The 17,369-nt window shown below is 43.6% G+C and overlaps 1 long non-coding RNA gene across 2 annotated transcripts in view; it reads right to left on the bottom strand.

The window, feature by feature from the left end:
• LOC112946411 overlaps positions 1-17,369 on the bottom strand; it is a 198,107-nt gene that overhangs the window by 79,950 nt on the left and 100,788 nt on the right. Inside the window, exon 4 of one of the 2 annotated variants that reach the window (XR_003249236.1) lies at positions 17,235-17,285. The exons of the other annotated variant lie outside the window; for it this stretch is intronic. This is a non-coding gene — a long non-coding RNA (uncharacterized LOC112946411). Of the gene's footprint in view, positions 1-17,234; positions 17,286-17,369 lie in introns of those variants that run through there. 2 annotated transcript variants of the gene reach the window in all.

Below are 17,369 nucleotides of genomic sequence, written 5' to 3'. Positions count from 1 at the left end.
CCACTCAGAAGCAGGTGCTTGATAGGAACATTTTTGGTCCAAATAGCATGGCAAATTACACACAGTTGAAAACAAAATTTTATAACTGAAGGCATGAAACAACTGTAAAAAACAGAGTACTGCCTGTCTGTGATAAACTTTCCATTAATGATACAGCAAAAGTCGTACAAAAGACAGAATGAGCAAACTAGTCCACAAGAACTTAAAATTCCTTAGCAGATCACTTGGGACACATGCATATAGCCCAATGTCCCCGGCCACGTGGATGGTGGGGCAAGGCCACACACAACCTGCTCTCACCAGCGCGGTTACTTGGGTGGCCGCTGCCTGGGCCACCAGGCAGAGCCTTTGCTGCTGCAAACGCCTCCCAGCTCTGCAGGGGTGCTCTGCGCTCACAGAAGGCCAGGGGCAGGACACATACACAGTCGCTGACCATTCAGCCTGGGACTTTTCTGCTGCCACCAGTGACCAGCGTGCCAGTCCTGATGGACAGTGCTCTACAAGGGCTGCACCTTGCCCTGGGCACGTGATACAGCCATGTATAATACATACCCACTATTCAGACCAAAGAGAGCAAGTAGGCCCAAACTTGCACAGAAAAAACACCTATTATGAGCCTGCCGTCTTATATTATCCAACTGGATTCAAGTCTTTTCTCATGTTAACCAAGCTATGTAGCCATTAAGTTAGGACACTCTTTAAAGCAGTTTAAGCATGTATGCTGCCTCCTCTTCATGGAGGATTACATTTATATATCACCTATGAAGCACAGGCCACTGAACTCAGAACTTGTCCAGGAAACAGCGCCACCCAGCACTCCCTCGTGGAGGGGGAAACGGATGAACAGGGAGCTAAGGATGCAGTCCCATGGCAACTTCACACAGCCCTGCCTGGGCCGCTAAGGAAATCCTGGGGGATTGGCTTTCCGCCAGCGTAAGGCAGCACACGGCGCTGTGCTGGTCGGAAAAGCACCGGGAGAGAAGGAGGGAAACGCGTAGCTGGGAGCTGAGCAAGCACGGAGCATGGCAGCTCTGTGGTTTAAGCTGAGCCCTGGAAAAGGCAGGAAAGCATTACTTGATCCACCTTGCCCACTGCTGCTGAATCTAGCCCGTGAACACCTACACATTTGTTTTTAATGCTTAAGTTATTTTTTCAGGTCTTTATAAATGATCCTTCCTTGTTACGCTTGATGCAGCTGGGCCCTGCTCACTCCTTCCCACTGAGGGCAAGCGGGACACTCCCTTGGGTCAGCAATGGCAAACAGGGCAACAGCAAACGGCCAGGGAAGCTGAAAGAATTCCTTGTGCAAAGGCATCCCAGAAGGAGAATCACGGACAGTAAAGCGCTGTGAGGAGGAACGGTAACAGCACCGCGTTGGGTGCAGCGCTGAAACCTGCCGACCTTCCTGCACTAAGTGGGGAGCAGAAATACCTTTACAGCACACAGGTCTCCTGACGTGCGACAGCCCTAAATACTGACATCAGTCCCCACGAGTGGCTTGAGCCAGCGCCGCTCCCCTCCTCTTCCAGGGGCGGCCTGGGGCGTCCGCACCAACCCCGTCGTGGCCAACGGCAGCGGGAAGGAGCCGGGTGCCCCGCAGCCCCCTCCAGCCGTGGGCAGGGGAAGGGATGTCCGCAGCCTTCTCCAAGTTCTTCTTTACAGGAGAAACTTGCACTGGTTGGACTAAATGCACAGCTCTAATATAATTTACTTCAACTACTGCAAAGCCTTGCTGTTTTGGTTTGAGGGACAGTTACTGACTAGTCAGCAGACTAGGAATGTGGGTATGGTACTGGTTTAGCTAAAACTGTTAAACTGATTTAGGTGAAACTGGTGGGGTTCCTGGGTATTAACAAGTCCTCTGCAACTCCGGGAGGGCAGATTCTTCTGTTACACAAATGTCACCCAGCAGCAAAGAGACACTCAGCAAGAGGAGGTCACATCAGAACCGAGCTCCACACAAGCCCTAGTTGAAGGTCTAAGTTGATGTAGCCGATCCCAAGTGCCAACAACAACAACCACTCCTGTACTGCTTTGCTATTATTCCCAGAACAAAGACACCATCGCAGAGGTGAGTAATACAAAACTCCATGTCCTCCCTGTCCTTGTACCTGTTTCCTTCAAGCTCAGGAGGGGCTTTGTAAAGAGATGCGCAAAAACTAGGCTCTCCCAGTCACCCAGTGCTTCCAAGGGCAGAAGACTCATAAATTGGGGTATCCAGCCTGCTCAAAGGAATGGAGCGGAGCTCTGGGTATGGCAGCAAAGAAAGGAAGCGCTCGTAGTCCTGAGCACGGCCAGCATGTACAGTAGGTCTAATTCCTGTCCTGTCAGCCATGATGCAATTTGTCCTTTTCCTTCAGCTACTTTAGATAAACAGGAAAGAGGGGGGGGGGGAAATCACTGCTGGAAAAAATACAAACCTGTTAAGAAAGAAAATGCTCCCGTCAAGTATTCTGCTGGTGCTTTCAAACAACAGCGAGTACCGCACGTTGCATGGAAAACGAGGCTATTGCTACTACCGTCCATCATACTTCTCTTTTAAAAGAAAAAGGTCTCCAGGTTTTTGTAACTTTACAGTAAAACTTGCTAGTGATTTCAAAACCTGCAAACCGTTTACAAGCAGCAGAGCATACCAAGTGGTAATTTGCTCATGCCCGTTTTTTGGCAGGAAAGGTATTGCACAGAGGTTGAAGTGGTTTGCTGAGGTCTGCAAAACAATTCTGCAGTGCAGCGGAGCTCCCGAGTAGCAGGGGCAGGAGCTGCCCTATCTTGCTCTGCCCATTAGACCATACCAAGAGGCATTCTTGCATTAATGCCTTGGCATACAAAGGACAGGTGACAACTGGTTACACTGTAAGAATAATCCGTTTTGGCACTCAACACTACTTCCAAAATGCAAGCCAGCTTTCTGGTGGGAACGAGGGAGAGTTAATACCACCAAAAAGGCTCTTTCTATAGCTGAAGACTGAAAAACATGCCATTTCACAATGACTTTTGTAATTCTGGCACAGAAATACACATAAAATGATAGGGTCTATTTTTGTAACTTACAAACTTCACATTCACAGATTTCATTCATGAATACATTGAACACAGTAAGCCAAATCAGTAATAAAGAATAGAGCTTCAATTCAGTGATAAGAAATTTTTGTTGAAGTAGTTTCACATATTATGAGTGAGCTTTTATCATTTGTAGTATGGATGTGAGGAAGTTGATAGACTAGTTTAACATGGGACAATAGGACACACTGTCACAAATGACTAGCAGCAATATGGAAGCTCCCATCTTCCAAACAGTTTACAAATCTAATTACCCCACAACTTCTTTTTTCTCCCCACAGCACTTCAGCATTACTAACTACTAACTAAAAGTCATTCCTTACTAAGGAGTTCCTAGTTTCCATTAATATCACCTATGCATTAGGTCATGCAGTCCTCATTCTAAGGAGATAATTGTGATTAAGAATGGATGACCCTTCTGATTTATCCATAAAAAACACATGCTGCTCAGTGACCTGCATGGAATGAGCTTCCACTCCACTTCTTAATGAGCAGTTACTCACACCACAAAAACCTGTAACTCCAACTGCCACTAAATGAGTCTCCTGAGGTAGAGATGCACTGGGCCACACAGCTGGTACTCCCCTTCAGACCACTCCTAGCTCTCCCACAGAAAGTCTAGTCCACAACTAAGGTAGAGAAAAAAAGGCTGTTCCGTGAAACTCTCACAGAACAGACAATTTTCAGTCAATACTTCCATTTTCCTCACCCTGTGCAGGTACCTGGACTTCTTGGCTCACTCCATACAGAAGGGTACAGAAGTTAGGGTGCTCAACCTGCTACCAGCCCTCTCTTGTACCTCTCAGCCTGCACCTCCTTCATTGGCTTTCTATCCTTTAACCCAGCTGATGGCACTAACCTCTGTGGGCTGCACCCTTTTATATGAGGGTAGCCAACCCTGTTCCCAAGAGGAGCCCTTGCACCCTAAAACACACATTGAATAAGTTAGCAAGTTAAATTCCATAAAGCAAGTATTCTTTAAAAAAAAAAAAAAAAAAAAAAAGGTGGTGGGGGTAGTTTGTTCTCCAAAGAAGAGTTTGTAACTTCCCAGCAGAAAGCATTTGCTTGAGCATAAAGCTGGGGATGTATTGGTATTGTCAGTTCTGGCACAGCAGGGCCAGCAGCAGGAATAGCTGCTTGAAGGCTCTTGTTCAGACTTTGTGTTAGTGAAACAGGTTTTGTAAGAGAAGCATTATCACATCATTAAAAAACAACAAAATGCTTTCAGAAAAATGCAGCCTAGACTTGTATTAAGCCAAACACTTGTCTTCTCACATTCTGGAGTAAGATGACAGATTGTAAGTTCACAGTAAATACTGGCTGCCATTATAAATCAATCAGAGGAAATAAGAGTGATGAGCTGATTCTGAAGTTGTTCTTAATTAACCTCTTTAAAGTTATGCATTAAAACACTCACCATCGATTTTATATTAAAAAAAAACTGTGAATTTTGACTAATATGGGAATTTTTGCTTCTCCACTTTTTAAAATAACATGACCCATGGCCCATTTTCCAAGCCAGATTTCAAACCCCTCCAGCCAGCTGTCAGGAAACCACAGAAGGTGCTTGAAAGAGCACAAGAAATGGCTGGTTCTAATCTCAAGGAAAAAAAAAAAGTTAAAGAACAAGGCAGCTACTTGTGGCAGAATGTTATTTTTCCCTCAGACTCTGCCTGCATATTTTCACAACATGTGTACCCTGTTACCCTGTCGCTTCCTTCTTTTCCTTGGGTAAATATCTGTGCTTTGGAATAAAAGAGGGCTCAGGGATGCTACTTGTAAAGAGTGCACTCGCCTTGGTGTGTTGTTCTGGAGCTGAACACCTACAATGGGCGCACTGCAGACTTGGACCTTTGCCATGAGAGATGTTGCTTTTCGTTTCACCTTCTCAGATGATTGGGGTTGCAGCGGGGGCTGGAGGTGAGGAAGACTGTGAGTGGGGTCACACACTCCCTCCTTTCCCAGCTGTGGGATCTCCTGGGAGGGCCCTGGCCAGCCCCTCGGAGCACACGATGTAAGGGACAGCAGCGGAATGCAGCCTGACTCACTCCGGTCGCTTGTGAGTGACAGCACAAGTCACACACAAACCCCAGGGAGAAATGGATGACTAAGCCATGCGGTTGTCAGCAAGCTGCTTAGATTAAAAAAAAAAAAAGTGTGATTAATACTTTAGTTTATACAGAAATAGTTGCTCGCAAGCTATTTGAGAGGCAGGTGATCAGCTCAAGGAAGCCTCTTGCATTTTCTCCCTGCAAACTCCATGTCCTGTTAAAAGCACTGCACGATAATACTCTTTTCATAATGCAACATTCATTTCTAGCCCAACAGATGGACTGGACTAGATCAAACATCTGTTCTGTAGAAGGATTAGATACAAGATTGGGACCTCACAAATTCTGGCTCAAATTGGCTCAAACACTAACTCACTTCAGGGTATTGGGCAAGACTCTTATCAACATCATTCTCATGCATGAAGCAGCAATGCAAGAATAGGTAGGAAAAGGACAAAGTTAGTAATGGACTCACACTGTGCAGTTACATCCCAAGTCACTTCTAAGTGGCACGTTAATGAAACCTGAGCTCCTGAAGGCAGTTTCTGAGCAATTCGGGGGAGCAGCAGCCAGCGGTGGGGTCGATGGTAGTATTCAAGCACAGGAATTTGGGATCAAAACAGAATATTGAGTAGTACCTAACAGATGCTAAACCAGGAAGAATTGAGAATCCTCCACACTGCACAATAACGAGTCCAGGCTTTGCACAGTAAGTTTGAAGACATATTTTACATGCATGTGCTCATTTAAATGGATAACAAAGCTAAGCTCATGTCATCTTAAACTGTGCAAGAGATCACCCAAACAGCATTTAATTTGTCTTTATTAACCAGATCTTATTCCTTATTTTCTGATTACCCATATCTGATCCCTTCTTTTTCTCCAAAAATAATACAGCTACTAAGGGTCCTTTATCTTCCTTGTTATTACAGGTTATATCATTTCTTTCCCTGTTGCCCCCCACTTATTAATTTTTTTTTCCTCACACCCTTCACTAACCTGAACACTCATCTTTCCCCCTATTTACCCACCTAACTATGGGATGCAGCTCTGAGGACTGACTTGTACTCTTGTTCATGGCACAGAGAGACTCCAAACCTTTGGAACGAACAGTCTTCCTGGCTTGACGCACTGGTACCTTCCTTTTCTTCTGATAGATCACATCAAAAATACATTTTCTGCCTCAAAACCAGCAATTAAGCAGCACACAATGTAGAAGATTGGCCAGATAGCATTTACATATATATTTACATCTACCAATTGTGTTTCCAAATCCTAAGTATTATATAGCAATCAGTTTGCACTGAAGCTCCTCAGAAACTATCTTTGCACACTGTGATTCTCTCTACACAAATACATTTTACTCCCATCCTGAGCAACTGGGCATATCAACTTCTAGCAAGTGTTGCTTTGTACAGAGTTTAAATCAGTCACTTGGAAAGCCCTGAAAGAAAAGAGAAATTAAAATCATCTTTATCATCTGCCCTTAGCACTGCAAAGGATGTGAAATTTTATGTTTGGGGCGTTTGTGTCAAAATAGAACTAGAGATAGAAAACCCTCTCACTCTTGGGTTGTTTGAGGAAATACAGCACAACCTACATTTTTCTTGATGCTCTCTCAAAATAGATAATAAAAATAACCCATAACTGGGAATCTATCAAGTTGTAAGGTGTTTTATACCCCAGACGTACAAAATAGTCCCAAAATAGATCTTTTTTTTTTTTCAGAAGCTATAGATTTATTTATGCATATTGACAAAAAGGTGCAATACCTGACACATTATAAATGCTAGCAGTGATAGGAATTCAAGAAAATACAGCAAGATGAGAAAGAGCTAAAAAGGTGCTTCTCTGACAAGATACTGCAGATATGGGCCCTGCTGCTGCATGTCCCTCCCTGGAAGAAAAAGGGCACTCATGGGTGGGACTTTTCAGTTGCTCCATTTATCTTTTTTTTTTTTTTTTTTTTTCAGTGTCTTGGCTTAGACTTGACTAATGAAACCCTGTGAACTAGCAGAACTCCAGAGTCATCTAATGAACCCCTGAAATCTACTGCCACTTACCAGGGGTCAAAGATTTCGTGACAATAAAGGTAAAACAATTCCCAGTAGGTCTCTTACAAATGTCCTAATGAGTCTGTATTGAGCAGTGTTTTCACGCTACTCCTTCCCTCTCTCCTTTGACTGGATAAAGAGCCAGAAGAAGAAAAAAACCACCTATGACAATACCGATGTCCAGGGAACCCTCATAAATTCACTTCCTGTCAGCTCAACAAATGGGAAATCCCCCTGGGAAGCTCTGAGCAGGAGGCTTCTCACCACAGCCTGATTATCGACAGCCAGATCTCATGAAATGCTCTAACCTCACGGGGCCGAGTATCATAAGAATATGAAAGTGCCATAGGAACTTGGGCACTGTAAATTACTTCTGTAACTTGGGACACGTGGGGCAGGTTTTGGTGAGTTCCCAGTGATGCTCATGGCATGTCTGTGCCACTTGAGAATTTCCTTGAATATTCAGGCTCTCTGTGCTGTACAGATACCATTGCAGGGCAGAAATTGAATTCTCTGGGCATGAACTGCAGCCTGGTTTTATCACTGTCCCAAGTCCTATCCCTTGGAAATGTGATGCAGAATCTTCCAGAAATAAGCTGCTCCTCAGACTTTGTTCTTGGGTTCGCATGTCTACAGCGCTTCAGAACTGATAGCATTTCTGTGAAATTCAAGATCTGCTCACCACAGATCCATGTCAAGCCTTTTCTCATGTTTGCAGTTTTCAGAGACACACGCATTTTGCGGCTCTCCTTGACTGCAGACATCACACACAATCTGAGGTGGTATCTCCTGCTCGTGTTTTACGTCTTTACCGTCTCCCTAGGGTTTCTGGGGCAGCAGAAGCAGCAGCTTTTGCACAGAGCTTGAGCAGGGGGGGTTGCACTAGAAGGGTCCCTTCCAACCTCGACCCTTCTGTGATTCTGTGAGAGCTAACACGGCGTTCGCCACTCTCCTAATCCTAAAAAAGGCACCGCACTCGGAAACATTTTTAATTTCGGCTGTGTCCTGAGGGCCCCCAGCGCTGTGAAAGCGGGCTGAACCAGTGTAAATCGAAGAGTGTGCTCACCACCAGAGCCGCCCTGCAACCTTTTCCAATCAGGGGATCTAAAATTACCATATTTACAGCATCTGCAGCAGAGCCAAGTACAAAACAAGATGAATAGCTGTGACGCACGAGGCAGCATGTAGAAGTATGCAGCTGGGCCTGCAAACAATATAGGCACTCGGCACTCAAGTCCATCTAATGCTTTTCACAGGCTGGAGTGACTAAAAGGGGAAGGGGGGGGGGGGGGGGGGGGGAGGAGAAATTCCAGGAAGATGAGTGAAAACACAGCAGAAATCCCAGGCTGCTTCGCTAACGGGTAATTGGAATGACTCACAAAAGGCCTAGGAGGGAATTCAATTAATTAGGGACGTGACTGCGTGGAGGGGAGGAGGGAAAGAAAAGAATGCTGGCGATATAAGAAAAATCACTGCTCTCCATTCACCTAAAAAAAGGGCCGGGAAGAAAACCTCATGGAAAGAAAAAGGCAAGTTCTCCAAGGCAGGGCCTCTACCCCTCCAGAATACTTTATGCACAGGAAAAGGCCACAGTCAAACTGCCTGGGCTTCCCAGGAGGAGAAGGGGACAAGGAACAACATCTCTATCCCTTCCCCTCCTTTTCCTAGATTCCTAATGAAGAGTAAAGAATAAAAATGTGTTAATTAAGTTCCCATTAAAGGCAATTGGTAACGAAAATAGTGACAAGGGCAAGCAAGAGGAACAATAAGTGATAGATTAAAACAATGCTCCTAATAGCATCTCTGTCACCATAACGCTATGTCCGAAAAGCCTAATCCTGCAACAGTCCCACTGTTCATTGCAGAATGGTTGAGGTTGGAAGGGGCCTCTAGAGATCATGGAGTCCAAGTCCCCTGCTCAAGCAGGGACACCCAGAGCACGGAGCACAGGGTGATTATCCCACGTGAATATGAGGGAAAGTGGAGAGAAGTAGGAATGAAGACATGCAGAAGGACTTGAATTGGCAAGACAAGTGGAGAAAAATGGAAGAGGGGTGAATGGAGAGAACAGGAGGAGAAACAGAGAAGGGAATGGGCGAGAGAAAAAGAAGAGAGCAAACTTTGAAAGGAGGGGGAGAGGAGACGTGGGGAGGGTCAGGGAAGTTTCACAACTGCCCAGCAGTCACAACTCAGTGATGGGCACACAAGAACAGCAGTGTTGATCCAACAACCAGTGATTGAGAAACACTGCTTCTAACCAAGCCTCGGAGAGTAAATTTACATTAGTACTAGTCTGCAAATCTGTAAGAATGTGCAATCTGAACTCCTAGGCCCACCGCTGATCATTACTAGTGCAGGAACAACTACGTTGGATATAGCAATCGGGGGTGAGTGTTTGCTCAGGGGATTGAAAATGGCATCTGCAACCATTCAGGATAAAGTTATCATAGCCTGAAATCTAGCTCTTGTTAATTCTCATTTCAAGCTATTATCATCAGGCTGCCTTTATACAGAACAAAATCATGGTCATTATTTACCCAAGTGAATCATGATCAGATCAAACAAAAAGTACTTCTTAGGCCCTATTGGGTTCAGCACTGAATGCCTTCTGAAAGTGTAAATATGCTCTCACTCTCAAGGATCAAGATACAATCACTGTGAAAGGTTGGCAAAGTTTCAGTATGCTGCATGTTTGGGCAATTATCTGAGTACTTCTGTTCCCAGGGCTGTCAATCTGACATCTTTCGTTAGCAAGAAAACATATAAATCTAACCATATTTCTCTGTCAGTGAACCGACCATTAGTGTCATCTCCACTGTCAAATGAATTTCAGAAGAGCAAAAGATGTTTATAAGCTGTATTTACTGTAATGGAGCAAAGAAGAACGAAGCTCTCCGAGGAAACAATTCTTATGTAGTCAAGATTTACTGCATCGGAGGAAAACACACAACGTTTAGGTAACTAAAACCAGCATGACTGAAATACCTGTATTCTAGTCTGCAAATATACTGGCGCCCAGGCACAGAGACTGCAGTAATGTAACTATATCCAATCTTTCATAATATTTGAAGTTGGATTTGTGCAAAAAATGAGCATACAGAAATCCCTAGGTGATTGTGACACTAAGGCATTCCAGTGTGACACTGAGGAGTCCTGCGCTGCTGGAGGAAGCATCTTCCAGGAGCTGAGAGCCAAATTGCTAGGGCTGAGTTTGGCAAAGACATTATGTGTGGTGCTCTGGTCAAATTTAAATGCATTCCTGTTTCTACCAGATAGGCTGGTACTTTCTATGGCAAAAGTTAACACACGGTGCCCATGCAGCAAGGCAGTGGTCATACAAGAATTACAGAATGTCAGTTCAGGAAGTAAGCCCAATAGCAGACTCAAGCTGGGCAGATGAAGCACCGCTTGACACAATGCTTCATTTTCCTTCAAAGCTCCATTTTTTATTTCAAATTCTCTCCCTGGTATGTCTGCAGAAACAGGCATTGTGATAGGCTTAGAAGGTCATTGGCTTCAAACTGGAGCGCCTCCAAAATTTAGCCGGGCCTGGATTCCATTGCCAGTGTAATCTTTTTTTTCTTTTTACTGGGTCTTGATCAAGTGACACTCACAAGAACTGCAGGCGAGGTCAACACAGACGTCGGGGCTATCTGGACCCTTTCAAGCCAGGCTCAGGCTTTTGCTTCAGACCCATTTCTCTCACTGCTACAGAACACTCAACAGAAGAACACAATCCCTCCCTCTTCTCCAAAATTAAAATAATTAAACTATATTCCTTTTATCTCTCTAATTAAGTCCCATCTTGTATTTGGTCAGTTGGCAGCACCAAAGAATGACTTTTCTGTATTCCAAAATGTCATCCTCCCTCTCTGGGTCTATTCAAAGCCTCCTGTACATATTTAATCACTTCTGGCCAGGCCTGGCTAATGAAACGCAGGGCCTTGCCCTGCCCTGACCTTGCTATTTCTATTTTAACTCAGCATATGCTCTGCTAGTTTTTAAAAAAATAGTTTTCCTCTCCCCTCTTGGACTTAACGATCCCATTACTGGTGAGGTATGATCAGGGATCCTGTTGAAAACAGCAGGTATGAGTGTGAACACCACTTTGCAAAACTACTTTAAGTCCAAAAAAACCCACAACCTAATTGCAAAATCTTTTTCCCTTTTCTCTTTGGTCTGGCAAAGGCCAAAGGTCACTGTTCATCTACTGAGTATGGTTTAGGGCTATAAAATTCTGTAAGAAAAATGGACTTCTCAAATTGTGTGCTGCACTTTTTCAAAAAGCACTGGTACTCATTCTATGGTTTTGGGCACTTTCTGCAACTAAACAAGCTGTTCTTGGTTCTTCCCATCTGCCCTTTCTATCTGCCAAGACATCAATTTAAAAATACATTTTCCCTTTCTGGGAGTCCATAAGAAGTGGGATCCCATTTAGGACCGCTTAGGAAACACTGGACCTTGGGCTAGCCCCTTTTGCCCCACAATGCTGGTTGTCAGAATTTATCAATGAGCCAGTCAGTCAGGAATGTTTCTGGTGCAGAACAGGACAACATTCACATGGCGATTCACTTGGTCTTTCTAAGCTGAGTTTATTTTCAAATGGTTCATGATTTTGTTGTCCGTGGATTTGAGTATCCAGATTTACAGACCAAGTTGCTGCATGAACCCTCAACTATATTTGAAGCTGGCAAGGGCCATCTCTCCATTCTGTGCATGTATGCAGTGTCTTAGCTTGTGGGGCGCTCGACTGCGAATGCTACCTCAGACCTGCTACCTGAGGACAAAAAGGAAGAGGCTGAGGATGTTCACGGACTTGAGCTGTCAGTGGCTCAATTCACTACTGGTTCTTCAATTACTTTTCAATGGAGGCAGGCCAGAGAGATGGTGATGACTAAGATAAAGCAGGCCTTTAGCTGGTTATCCAAAAATAACCTCCCACCCTCCTGTGGAGCCCTGTGAAACTCAGAAGTGGCCTTGGAACAAGAGATGTAGGTCGCATTTCTAACAGACAGAGCCAATGTAACAGGTCCTGTTATCAGGTCTTCTGCATGCACCGGGACTGACATAAATAAGAGTTAGATCAGCATTTATGAGTCCAGTCTTTTGTCAGCTCAACTAAAATAAACAGGTTCAAACTGCAACATTCTGTTGAATGGAAGCAGTAGGGCAATTAGACACTGCTTCAAGGAAGAAATGTTAAAACATGTTTGCAATCACTAGAAGTCAAACAATGCAGTTGTGTCATCATACTCCTAACAATGTTTATAGGGAGGTTTTTTTTTAATTATTTTTTTTTACACACACAAGACTGTTGCAATCACATTCTATGTCCCAATGCATGACCTTTTAAACCAGTGACTGCTTAAAACCAAGTGCACTAAAGGACAGGGGTTTTAAACATACATAGGATCACAGAAATTCTGTGAAAATAGATGATCAAGTGAAGAAGAGAGACCCTGTAGATCCGCTGATCCTCCCTTAATAAGATATTCACTTATTAAGTTATTTACCCTAATGAATCGTGATGAGATCAAACAAAAAGTACTTCTCAGCCCTATTGGGGTTCAGCACTGAATTTTTACATTCCATAAAATCCACAAAGCCAACCTTTAAGAGCTTCCAAAAAACCCTGGGGCTGTGCATTTCATAGGAAAAAAAGAAAAATGTGGGAACATTTAGATTCTGTTAGAATCACGCTGCTGCCCTTTTGCCCCACTGTACCACCTGCAGCTGAAGATACACTTTCCTGACACCGCAAGCTTTACTCTCCTATCCCAGCCATGGAAGGGCGGGAAAAGATGTGTTCCTTGCTCTCCTCTCCTGCCTTTCATCTGTGGTTTTACTGCTTCCTTTGCACTAGTGCCTTACCCATCAACAAGACTGTTCTGGACCCAAAGAAGCAAAAAAGTAGCTCAGAAATGTAAAGTAAAATGTAAAGTGAAGAGATTGCTGATGGACTGGCTCCCTTCGTCGGCTTACTGTGGGGTTAGGTGAGCATCAAAACAGTCACAGAGACAGGGCCTTCAGCCAGCCAACTGCTGGGGACTACGAGGTCTAAACGTAAGGACCACCCAAACCTGAGAGCCAAGCGTGAGGCCACAGCCAAAGCTTCTGTACCCTGGTGATCTTCAGCTAGTGTGAAAACACTTAATAGGCACCACAACTTGGGCCAAGGCCACTCAATTAAAAACCTGTTGGGAAACCAAAGACAAAGGCAGTGCTCGAGCCCTTCCTTCCTCCGGGTCTCCTCTGCCCCCTTGCCAAGCAGTTCTCTGATCCACCTCAGGCCCTAGTCCCAGGTCAGGCCCCAGTCCCACGTGCCTGTGGGTGCCTCTGTGTGTGTGAGATTTCACACTGCAGCCATCACGGTTGGCAAGTTCTGAACCTGCCTTTTCTTGAGGCCCTTCCTGATGCTTGCTGGAGCTGCCGAGCGGTGCCGAGGCTGCTCCTTCCCCATGAGCTCCGCCGGGATACTGCAGTTAAACCACATCCACACGCCTGAAACCGTGGAATTTAAAAACAGCTGCTAAAGCCAACTGGGTCTGGTCTGCCTTAGTGCTTGGCCTGTCTGGGGAGGGCCAAGCTTTTTGACTCAACATAAAAACATGATTTAGCACAATTCACTAGACTAGGCAAAATCATTTTTGGAAGACTGTTTTCAACCTACTTGTAACAAACACATTTTGGCCACCACCTACACATGCCAGAAAAAATGTTTATCCTACTTAGCCAAAATTGAGCAAAATAGATTTTTTGGCAGCACGGACAAAGCCTTAAGCTTGACTCTCTTTTTAAAGTCCCCTCCTAATTCCAGTTTTCCATTCCCCACCCTTTGGAGTTTCTCAGATGCCTCTCTCTCTCCCTGCTGCTTTTCCAATCCGGATACTTTAATTTTTATACTTTCTCCCCTGCAAGGTTCACTTCTTCACTCCTTCAGCTTTCGGCATTTGCTCTTCTCCTGCACCATGGGAACATTTAAAAAGGTCTCCTGTCTCTGCCATTCCTAGCTTTAGTTTCACCAACAACCCGCCCCTGACCAAGGGTGTTCCCTTTGATAGCCCTTGATTAACATTCCTCTTAATTTCTAATCTTGCCTGCTGCAATTGCAGATGTTTAACTTGAGAGTATTCACTTTGGTGGCTTCCTGAGTTTTGGTTACAACCTGGTCTGTAAACAGGAGGGCTCAGGACCTCAGAGACTCCCTTGGTTTCAAAGTGAAATAGGCTGCTCCAGACTTCCAGTATATTAAATGACTGGCAAACAGAAATTTGAACAGGAATCCAGTTAAGATCATTGTTCTAAAAAACTGTGATTGAATTTTTTAGCTATATGTATCTAACTGATATTTATCTTACTGATAGATCTGACCAATAAATATTTCTATTTTAATATCTTAATTTCTTCAAAAACTAGCAGAGAAAAGATAATTCTAAGGAAACATGCACTAAGGAGGACTTTTGAGCAAGACGACTTCAGAAGGAAAGGAAAACTGTCACATTCAGTAGCTTAGCAAGGAAAGCTGGATTTTACAATTTAGACAGCATGATGTACTGGACTTCTTTCTGACACTAACGGCTCCCTTTTTACCATATAATGCATCTCAAAATTCCTATTCAGCATTCATAGCATGAACGTCTTCTATAAGATGGCTCACAGTCAAAAAAAACAAATAGGGAAGTTTCTTGGATTTTTTTTAAAGACAGCAACCCCAAGCCAGACCGAGTCCCACACTGCGAGCAGTAACTGCCATACAATTTTGCATGCAAACCCAAAGCAGCACCTACATAAAGGCCAGGGTACAACTGCTCTTCTGCTGATATGTTTTTTCCTAAAATTTTCTCATTGCTTGCAGGGGTTTTATACCCCAGTGGCAGCCAGCTGCCTCAGGGATGGCAAGCAGCAATCCTGTACAAACAGATGTTCAAAGAGAGGCTCCTGGGGGAATTCTTCCAGAAGAGTTTGTATCTGCAGGTTTTAATAAGCAACTTCAACTCTTGCCTCAGACTCACTTTTCAGAAAATATGAGCATTTGAAATGAGGACACGATAAACTTGTCAAGAATGCATTTTATCACAAATTGAAAGCAGGTCACTGAAAAAAAAGTGTCCCTGTTGAGAACAAAAAAACATTTGGGATGGGTATGACAAGTTGTTCAAGCAACACTGAGTGTTCAAATCATGCTGAAAAGCTTGTGTACATAAGGCTGCCCAAAGGAAGAGAAACTCTCTTTGGGCAGCCTCTATACATACTGCAGATTCAGACTGGCTCCAAACAAATAGAAATATGTGCATACGTCACACTAGTAACTGATCAAAGGCTATTGTTACTCATCACAGGCTTGTAAAATGCCATGAAAAGCAAAATGACATCTTAAAAAAATACCAACGCTCATATTCAATATAAGAGCATTGTATTACTAAAGTATTTTTTAAGGAGACTACTCACTGGAAACTCGGGCCATCTTCAGCAGCAGCTTTGCTCTTGCTCTCATGTGTTTCCATAGCAGCTTTCAGCAGGCTCAGACAATAATTGAAAGGCTGGGATTGCTTACCTGCCATATCTGTTGCTTTGAGATCTGAGTCCTTGCTGGGTCAGAAAGCACATGGTGTAATAAAGACTTAAGAATATTTTTGGATATATAAATTTCTACTTTGATCATAAAGCAGTTAGAGTAGAAATGGACTATAGGAGGAAAAAAAAAAAAAAAAAGTTGATGAAACTTGGCCATAGAGTTAATAAAACTTCTTCGCTTAGGAAAAAAAAAAGTGTTTTAAGTGATAGATTTGCTAAAGCAAATTCCATGTTCTTAAGCACCCTGTGAACTGCATCATACCATTACCTTGTTTTTGACAGCTGATGACAGAAGACAACATTAGGTATTTTCATTTAGAGGACAGTCCTTTCAGGGGTCCAGGTAACTTCACTCCTACTGGTAATTTCTAGGTTACTAGGCCAGGAATAATCTGCCCCATCAGAGAATGGAATTAAATCAGCTCTCTCCACCTTGGTTAGCAGAGTCCCTTGTTTCTGATAGAGTCCAGATTTAAGCATAAAGTGGCTATTAGGTGAGAACTCTGTTGCCTGTTACCAACTCCTGAAAACTTCAATATGTTTTCATTTCTTTATTGCCACTACCGTATTTTTTCTATTGGAAAAAAACAGTAGTAAAAACAAAAGTATAGCCAAGCCCTAAACCTTCAGAAATTTCTACAGAACACACAGAGGACATCCTATCCTGGGGTAATGCATTCGGTTAGACTTTAGATGAAAAAGGCATTTCAGCATGGTTCGTGCGGGATGTTTATTAACATCAAATACATTCCATCTCTCTTATCCAATCTAATGAGCCATTTAACAGTTGATTTATCAGGTCAATTTTTTCAATCAGTTTTGTGCCACGGGAGTAAAAGTTGCTCTCTAATATTTAAGTAATCATCCTCTTGACAGCAACGAACTTGACCAGCAATAAAGATTGTTTCCAATCAATGATCTTCAAAAGGTCCCTTCTGCTTCTTTCCAGACCACTACACAAAACATCACAGCATATAAAATACCCTGGTATAATCCGCTGCCACTTGGTTCCTTCTTTGCCATCATTTATTGAGCTTTATGAGGTCCTTACAGAACTGTTTTGGGCCTACAGAGAGCATGTTCTTGCTTTCATATGGAAACTGTATGCACTTACAGCTTTCCACTGCCAGGACCCACACGTGCACATGAGCTGGCACATTCTTCTCCTCAAAAAACTCTTCAAAAATCACAGCTGCCATATTAATAGCACATATATATTCTGGTTCGTGTCTGGTTACACTCAGGCACGCAGTGATAAGTCGTGTGTGAGGTTCTCACATGCAGCTCTCCTATGGCAACCCCAGTCGTGCCAGCCCTTTACAAGAGTCTCCCACACCTCTACTACGTTCCTCAGGGCTGAATCCACTATTAATAATAAATATACATGACTTAACATACCTAGCAGTGGCCTTCTCCCTAAAGAGAAAATATCATAGGCCCTCATCTCCCCTCAGAATCTTGAAGCTTCCCTGCAGATGACCAATAATGCTGCTTTTGGCAGTATTGCTTCCTGCAAAGGACAACTTCAGATGCTGTTCCTGAATGCCTGCAAAACACACGATGAAGAAGTATCCAAATTAAACTGGTTTGTGTATCTTTCTAAAAAAGTGCACAAACCATTCAGCAATAT

The sequence above is a fragment of the Nothoprocta perdicaria genome, unplaced genomic scaffold (assembly GCF_003342845.1).
Source record: "Nothoprocta perdicaria isolate Ctin4 unplaced genomic scaffold, notPer1 scaffold_204, whole genome shotgun sequence".
In the NCBI taxonomy this organism is placed as follows: domain Eukaryota; kingdom Metazoa; phylum Chordata; class Aves; order Tinamiformes; family Tinamidae; genus Nothoprocta; species Nothoprocta perdicaria.
Note: the sequence above shows the minus strand (reverse complement) of the source record. Positions and strands in the feature narration are given on the sequence as shown.